This window comes from Pinus tabuliformis, chromosome 2_2, assembly GCF_031772625.1.
Source record: "Pinus tabuliformis cultivar Carrire ecotype Pingquan chromosome 2_2, CPIR1, whole genome shotgun sequence".
NCBI classification, from domain to species: Eukaryota; Viridiplantae; Streptophyta; class Pinopsida; order Pinales; family Pinaceae; genus Pinus; species Pinus tabuliformis.
The window spans coordinates 782,153,537-782,163,190 of record NC_142300.1 but is presented as its reverse complement, the minus strand read 5'-3'; positions in this window follow the sequence as shown (position 1 = coordinate 782,163,190).

Here is a 9,654-nt window from a genome sequence, read left to right as displayed (position 1 = left end):
GCCATTCATCTCTTGCAAAAGGAAAACATTCTGGCCTCAATGTGTAGCAATCTTGTACGGTCCTTTCCAAAGATTTTCAAATTTTCCATGTTTACCTTTCTCTTCATTCCTTGCATCCCATTTCAACACTATGTCTCCGATTTCAAACCTGTCCGCCTTTGCTTTCCGGTCATATATCCTCTTAATTCTTTCCTGCAGCTTGGAAGTGTTCTGAAATACCTCCTCTCTAGTTCACTGAAAATGTATCATTTGATTGATCCTCTGCTGCAAACTATCATCTTCGCTGTCGGCTTCTTGCAACAGTTTAACCACCGAGACTGCCAAAGAGGTCGAGAAGACTGTGTCCACACCGTACACAAGCTCAAAAGGAGACATGCCGATAGATTTCTTTTGACTTACCCTGTCTGCCCAAAGTGCATTGACCAGCATTTTGTGCCAACTCTTCTTGTTAGTTTCCAGCAGCTTTTTGATGATGTTGACAAGAGATTTGTTTGAGGATTCTACCAATCCATTGCCTTGTGGGTAATAGGCAGTTGAATGCCCCAAAGTGATTTGATATTTATGACAAAATTCAATCGTTCTTTTTTATTTAAAGGCTGTTGCATTATCAGTGATCAACTTATTTGGACATCCAAAACGAGACAAAATGTTGTTTTCAAGAAATGAGATAATTACTGAATCGGTGGCCTGCCTTGTAGGAATTGCCTCAATCCATTTGGTGAAATAATCTGTCGCTGTGAGGATCCACTTATGCTATGCTGAAGAAGAAGGATGAATCTCACCAATAAAATCCAAACCCCACTGCTGAAATGGAGCGCTTACTTCAATGGGCTTGAGTGGTAAAGGCTGCAACTTCCTCTTACCTTGAAAAATTTGACATTCGTGATAGTTGGCAACTGTTTTGTACACATCAGCAAATAGACTTGGCTAATAATACCCTGCTCTCAAGATTTTATTCGCTGTTGTTTTCCAGAAAAGATGGCCTCCACAATCTCCCTTGTGAAAATCTTCCATAACTTGTTTTGCCTCTTCTTCTACTAAACAATTAAGTAGGACACCGCCGGGATCTTTCCAATAAAGTGCACCATTCATGATACAAAATTTTGCAGCCTTCAATTTCAGTGTCCTACTTTTGTTCTTAACGATTTCGGGAGGTGATGACAGATTTTGGAGTACATAAACAATGTCTGAATACCAAGGAGAAAGGAGGAAAATTTCTGATACCTGAGTGGGCAGATTTTCTTCATCTTCCTCGGACATAGCAGCAATTAGATTAATGTCCAAGTCATGCAGATTTGAATCAACAATTAGTTTAGTCAGCCCCTGTCCTTTGATGAGCTTCGTTGGTTTGATTTCCACATCATATTCCAGCAAGGCAGCAATCCATTTGCCTCTCCTTCCCTCTGGATCTGTTTGCACTAGGACATCCTTAACAGCAGCATTAGGGACATAAGCAAGGATGTGAGAATGCAAAATATAAACCCGAAAATATTTCAATGCTTTTACCAATGCAAGGGCCTGTTTTTCAATAATATTATACTTCAATGCCGCATCCCTTATGGTTCTGCTGAAGAATGCAATTGGTTTCTCGAGCTGGTCTCTCTTTTGCATCAAGACCGCTGCCATAGTATGATCCGAGGCAAATGAAAACAAAATAAAATCCTGAGTATAGTCTAGGCTGATCAAAACCGGAGCTGAAGAAAGAGATAATTTCACCAAATTAAAAGACTTAACTGCTTCCTCGGTCCACTTTACTGCACTATTCTTTTTCAGCATGTTTGTGATTTCTCTTAAGTGTTCTGCAAGATTAGGCACAAAGAGACGTAGGAAATTTATCTTACCATTGAAGGATTGGATTTCTTTCTTACTTCGTGGGAAATCAATCTTTTGAATGGCCTCCACCTAAGTTGGATCGATGCGGATGCCCTCCTTTGAGATAATATGCCCGAGAAGCTTTCCTTCATCCATGGCAAACAAGCTTTTCTTTGGATTGAGAGAGATGCCATATTTCCTACACCGCTGAAAAACAATCTTCAAATGATAGAGGTGCTCTTCATCTATATTAGAGAAAACTGTTAAGTCATCAAGATAAACAACTAGAAAAACCTCTTTTTCATTGGCAAATTCTATATCCATCGCCCGCTGAAAGGTTGCTCCAGTATTTTTCAGTCCAAACAACATCTTTGCATAATGAAAAGTTCCCCACGGAGTGGTGAATGCTGTTTTGTTATGATCATCCTCATCGAACAAAATTTGGTTATAACCCAAATAACCATCGAGTAGTGACATCCGTGATGCTCCAACTAGTCTCTGAAGTATGTGATCCATCTTGGGCAATGGATAGTTGTCTTTCAAGGAAACTTTGTTCAGATTTCTAAAATCAATGCATAACCGGATCTCAACTTTTTTCTTACGGACGGGCACCAAGTTTGAAATCCAATCTGAAAATCTTATGGGAACTATGATACCAGATTTATACAACCTATTCACGTCCTTCTCGATTGAGGGTAGCAGCTTTGGATTTATTCTTCTTAGCTTTTGACGAAAAGGCTTTTGATTTGGCTTGATCGGGATCACATGCTGAATTATGCTCTTGTCATATGCCTTCAAATCTGAATAATCCCAAGCAAATACATTAGTAAAAGAGGATAACAAACTGATATACTTTGCTTTTACCTGTTGGGGCAATGCCTTTAATAATTTCACCATCTTTGGATTTTCAGTGATCTAATGTTCGCATCCTCAACTCCTTTTTTGGTTGGCAGCAAGCTCAGTTTTCTAGCCACATCGTCCTAATCGAAGAGCTCCTCTAAAGGTATTAGACCTTTAGGAATGATGTTGTCTTTGAGCTAAAAAAATTCCATCTGGTTGACTTCCATATCCTCATCACCATCATCATACTCCACATCAATAGAAGTGTCCTTGAATTTACCTTTATTTTGCAGAAATTCATCGATCTCATCATCATCTTGAAATACTTGCCAATACCTTTGATTGTCGGGGACAGTTGGGTGATGCTTCACGTGAATCTCAAACTTGTTGTTTGAATTCATCGGAATTTTCAAATTACTTGCTGCTATTGCAAGTGAATTTGCAATGACATTCTGAGCACGGGGCACACAGGTTATAGTGTAATCAAAAAATACCTTCAAGATATCCAACATCGCATTGTGGTAGTTCCGCATTCGAGGATGCTTAGCTTGGTATTCACCTTTCACCTGCTTGATAACTAACTCGGAGTCGCCATACACTGAAATCCTTTTAGCATTCAATTTTCTAAGAACTTTCAAACCAGCAATCAAAGCTTCATATTCAGCCTCATTGTTTGAATAGTCAAAAGCTAGTTTATAAGAGCAGACCCTTACATTGCTTGGCACTTTGTTTGGGGTGAAAATTGGGCTGCGTATCCAAATACCAATTCCAACACCTTCCCTTCCTACCGCGCCATCAAAGTCCATGCTCCATAGGCCTGTTTCATCTTCTTCCAAATGCTGAAATTCTTTTTCTTTTCCTTGCTGTCCATCAATATGTTGTTGCTGCCAGACGGTTGATTGCTCAGCAGTACTATCAAGTCTTTGTCGTTCTTGTTTTAAGACCTCTCTGAAATTTTCAGTAATCTCAAGAATGTCTTCTACTTCAACTATTTGGCTATTTAAATCACTAAAACTATCTAAATACAAAACAAATGATTCTAGATCAGTATGTACATAGTTGATTGGATGATTTACTGGTTTCTCCTTGCTAGTGATCATGTACTTCATTTTATGTTCCCAGTATAGTTTCCTCATCTAAACGAACACGAGAATGGTATCATAGGAGAAATCAAGTTGCATTGTCCTTTTAATCTTTGCTCCCCAAGATCTGGAAAGAAGCATGCCAAATCTAGGAGGTATATCCGCCACCACCACGTCCATCAAAACATTTTTAGCCGGAATTTGATCCAAACTGACCACCAAATCCTTGATAAGACCAATGCACCTTACTCTAGTGGAATCGAAAGAGTAAAGGTCATGATATTTTCTGGTGATATCCAATCCCAATTTCTCCATGATGGCTTTCGGCATGAGATTATGAGAGGCTCCAGAATCAAACATAGCATTATGTAATACAAAGTCATGCACCTTGAGACTAATATAGAAAGGAGTGACATCACTATCTTGGGACTGACCTTCCAAAGCTGGCCCAAAGATCAGCTCGGGACTGTCATCCTCCATGTTCACCATGTTGGATGATGGATCTAAACTTAAAATTTTAGACACTTGACTTTCATAATTGCTGTTCTTCATCAACTCAATCAAAGGAATGGATATTTTCAACTTAGCAATTTCATTTTCTAAGTTAAAAACTGAAACTTTTTCTACCTCTTTCACTGGAACATCCTTATTTTCCGTTTTCTCCTTTGACACATTTGGCTGATTCGGTCTTTCACTTGCTAATGTTGTTTTGCTCATGTTAGGATCAGCTATCTCTTTTCCCTTTTTCTGCACATTGGGAGGATCATTCTTTGACGCTGCTACCTCCTTCCTTTTCTGAATTGGATTCATGGGCACATCTCTATTTCAAAGTGAATATTGCCGCTGATGAGCTGACAAAGCATTCATATATCCTCTTTGGTATTCATCGGACTCTTCCTCAAGAACTGTCTCATTTGCCAAAATGAAATTTTCATCCCTTTGTTCAGCTGAATTCTCGGAGTACTGCTAATCTTCAGTGATGAAAATTGGCATATCATTGGGCGTAAAGAAATTATTTTCTTCTCCAATCACATTCTCCTCCTCTTCTGATTCCGGACCATGTACAAAATTCTGTTGTAGAGGTGTCTGCACTTGCTGCTGCGCTGCTTGATCTTGGGCTCGCTGCTCTCTTTGTTTGATCCTATATTGGGGCTGCTGCTGGCCACGAAAGTTAGGATTTATGATTTGTGGTTTAGACTTGTCAAGCTTCATCCTATCAAGCATATGTTCCACCTTTCGTAGCACTTAATCTGATGAGGAAGACTCTTCTTTTATTGTGACTTTCTTTTCAGCTCTTGCTCTAGCTCTCTTGGCAAGCAGATTTGCTTCAATGCTGACCGCAATCTTCTGCATGTCTTCCAAAGTAGCCGGATCTCTCTCTCTTAATTGATAAGCCATATCAGTATCAAAACCGTCTGGAAACTTAATCAAGGCTAGCCCCATGGGTGGCTTTATATGATCAGGGATTTTATTGTAAACTGAATTGAATCTAATACAGTAATCTCGAACAGACTCACTAGTGTTCCGCTTGATGTGCTCATATTCAGAAAGGATCTGAAGAGGATTTTTCTTCACTTCCCATTGGTCTAAAAATTGTCTCTGTAGATTGGCCAATGTAGTGATGCTTGCAGTCGTCAAGGCCCTGAACCATTTCCTTACTTCACCACCAAATTTTTTTACAAATAGTCTCATGGTTACATTTTCTGCATCAATCTCATGGAGATCGAAGAAATCCATCATTCTATCCACATGTTGCTGAGCTGTAACACTATGAGGAGTGCCATAAAACAAAGGAATTTTGCTTTGATAATTGGCAGGCATCATCCAAATTTTGAGGCAGTATAAGAGGTGCAAAACGAGCAGCCATTACTCTTGGTGGATTTGTAATCGGTCTTGGGGATGTTGGGGGAGTGGGTGTAGCTGATGTATGGGGGGTATGAGGAGGTGTATGCAGAGGCGAAGCAATCTTGGATGTTTTAGGAGTAGCAGGAGTGGATGGGGGAGACACTACTGTAGATCTTTGATTAGAAACAGTAGGTTGCACAGGAATGGTAGGAATGAAAGGAGGTTCAGTGGGAATTCTTTAGCTAGATGCAATTGCAGATGACCCAAGGGTTGTAGAAGCAGTCTCTAAGAAATCATCAATATTAGAAGCCACAATTGAAGTTTGGAGCTGATTCAAGATATAATCATTAATAGATTTATTGGCCCTTTCTGTTTCAATATTTCTAACAAACTCAAGATTTAAGGCAGTTGAAGCAACAATGCTTTCAGATTTGGTTTCAAACAAAGACAACTCAAACTGCTCATGAAACTCAAGATCCTCAAGATACTCAAAACCAACAGGACACAATTGAGCTTTGAACACGAGAATGATAGAACTTCCTTGGCGAAGGATTCTTGGAATAAGATTGGGATTTTCATAGACAGGAGGGGGATCAGGATCCAAATTTTCTCTGGTATGTCTTCTAGAATCCAGTTTGCTATTATTTCCAAGAAATCAAATGGACATTAACAACTTGTTCAGCCTATCAAATCCTAAACTTATCATCCAAAAGCTTAGAATTATTAGATGTACTGGGGTGATCTGCAAATTAGATATTCTGTTTATATGACTAGACCGGAGATTGACTGAAGTAGCATTTATCTACTTGCGCTAATGCAAAGAAAAAGCGTTTCGAAGGCTACCTGGCTAATCTTCAGGCTCCGTTTGTAGTCTATAGAACGAAAAACACTAACAAACAAACAATTTCTTCCCTAGTATGGTCACCACTATGTTAGTGCCTAGATTTACCTCAGGCTAAAAAGGTAGGATCCAGGGCCAACATCAAACCACGCTTAGCTTGGTAGCTAGCCCTACCAGGTCAGGAGAGGGCTCTCTCCAGGTCAATCTCAGCAAATTATGATCGATGAGGGCTTGAGATGACTAAAATATCTTCTAATCTTAGGCTAGGTATATGTATGAAAAAGTTTGATTGAATAAAATGATGTTTTTGTTGGCTCAGATGGAAAGGTAGATTTTGGGTGCGGGGAATGAGGCTCAGTCTTGCAGAGATCTCAATGGGGCAAGGTAGGCAATTGTTTTTGGAACTTAAAATTGAATGAGATGGAAGGATTAGACAGGTGAGGAGCTGAAGAGGGAAAGAAAACTCATGGATCCTCTCCAAACAGTTGAAAACATCAAGAAACTAAAGCAAACCTCAAGTAGAGCACTGCAATTTCAATGGATTCTACTTACACTATTGTTTGTTTAGTTAAGAAGAATCAAGATAAAGAATGGCATACATGACATATAAGAAAATCCACAATTACAAAGAAAAGCATTGTACCAAGACAAATTGCCACATGGATCCCGAAGAGTGCTACAAATCCTGGTCTCAATTCCCTAGCCAAAATGCTGATATGAATGTACAATGAAGCTCAAGGCTTTCTCAAAAGTCCAACCATGCTAATGACTGAAAAAACACATAATATAGACAAAGCATAGCTCATCCTAGCCTCTAGGGGTCAATCTCACATGTTTAGGAGCTGATCCAACTGATTCTAAACTGAGAACTAGAAATTAGGCAACATAACAACATGCCTCTAGAAACAAGGGAACTGATTCATTCAGTTTCAAACAACCTTTAAACTGATGAATCTACCTCTACAAGTGAAAATTTAACATATTTACATCATGATCCATCAATTTTCATCAAATTACATCATAAATTTTCCATTAGGAAAGTGAAAAAGTCAAACTAGCCAAAGTTGGGCGAAAAACAGAGCAAAACTTGGTCAAACTGGCAATTTTTCCTCTATGCACCGCGCCTGATTCTCTATGCATCGTGCCTGTTTGGACCCACTTTTGGAGGTGTTCCTGGTATCCAAATGAGCTCTAGCTATGCTTGTTGGAAAGGTCTACCTGTCTACTTTCCAACCCAAGTGGAATTTTTCAATTTGGCCTCCATTTGCCACTCCAAACGTCCATTCTCACAACACTGCTTCTTGTGTGTCAAAATAGGGGCAGTGAGGTCATTTTTTGAGTGTTTTTGACCTTTTTGAGGGCTCAAAACCTGCCCAAATTTCTTGGCCATAGGCAGGCAAGCATAATTTTTCATGCCAAATCGAAAAATGTTGAGTTTTTGTGATTTGGAGGCTCCTAGAAAAAGTGAGCGCCACGTGGCGCGGTGCATAGGGCAGAAAATCCTGTTTTTGTGCCAAAAAATTTCCAAAATGCAAAAATGCTCCAATTTTTTTGAAATTTGGGCTGAGTCTTCTCTATCAAGATCTATGTTGGGCCAAGGAAGCCTCGGTCAATATCTGAAGTCGATCATGCTCCTTTTTCCTCTTTGATGCCTTCTTCAATTTTGCCTTCAAACTATTGATTCTCGCCTTGCAAACTTTGTTCCTCGCTATGTAATGAACAGCCATGTGTCTCAACAAGTTTTTCTCCTTGTTAGCCTTTTCTAGCTTCCTCTCCAAGTGGATATTGGTTCTTTCAAGCCAAGTCTTCCGATCGGCATTGATCTCTTGCTCTAATGAAGTGAACTCCACCCTCCTCCTTTGGACAGCTTAGCGATTCTCCCGAATGTTTTGCAACTCCATAATCACCTGCTGGTCTTCAAGTTGATTATTCCTTTGCTACAGGTACTGTATTGTCCATTGGGCTCTATCCAAGTTGATAGACAAGGCATGCCTACTGCTCCTGAATGATTTCTCTAGGATTTGTACTTTGCAGGCCCATATCAGTATCATCACCCTTGATGATAATGAAATCAGTGTCCCGCTCACCTGATCGTCCTTCCTCCTGTAGTGGCCTCTTGCCTCGGTCCTGAACCTATTGTGCTGATGATGGAAACGAGGCCCCTTCCACCCTAGGTGGAGATAACACTCACTTTGCTGCTGCGAACAACTGTTTAGAGCCCTTCTGATATGTAATAAACACCGGCATGCTAGCGGTCTGTGTCTCATGGCCCTCATGCTGATAAGAAGGTCCACCTGTCTCATGCAAAACTTCTGAAGGTCCCTGTGGAGCTCTGAAAAAATCATGAGAGATGAAGTCCTCCCAAGTGATGCCCTGTAAGGCAAGCTAATGAATGACCACAATTTTGATGAGAGAAAAATGGTAATACTGTTGAACTGCTGCTGAGGGGTCTTATGATGCACTAGGGTGGTCATCTTCTCTATGTTATGGCACATGAAGTAAGGGATGTTCATCATCCATACCTGGGTAAAATGCATCAGTAGCATGATATGATAAGCATATAAATGGGAGAACTGACCCTCACAGTTGAAATACTTCATGATCAGTTTCATTAAAGGAGCATATTCATCTTTGAGGTACTGTAAAGGAAACACTCTCTTGAGCTGTCTCAAAAAGCTGGGCTTGATGTATAGTTCATAATGCTACCGATCAATTTTCTGCCTCTTGTTCCATTGCTCTCCAATGTTGGGAATACCGGTTGCTAGTGAAATGGATTCTAGTGTTAATGTGAAAGTGACACCAGCTAGAGTGGCTTGATCACCATGTAAATGCAGTACAAACAAATGAGCCAACTCATGATGAAACTAAATGTTAGCAACCTTCTCACAAAATTCATAACATGACTGATGTTGGAAACAAGAGATGGCAAGAGGGTAGGCATGTAATTCAGCAAGAGTGGTTGGTTCTTCTCTAATATGTTTGCCACCTCTATGAGGCCTCCTGGGTGCATGTCCCTCTGTAGGTGAGTCACTGTGGGTCTCCTCTTCATAATCATATGAAGGATCAAATGCCATGTCTGCTGGTGGATAAACTGTCTTGGAGAAGTAGGTGCTGATGTGTTAAACTGTCTTGAACTATCTTTGATGATGTGTTTGGCCTTTGCCACCAAGGGAAAACAATGAAATGAGGGATTGTGGAGGGGTAATTTAGGGAAATAGGGAATTAGGGAATGAT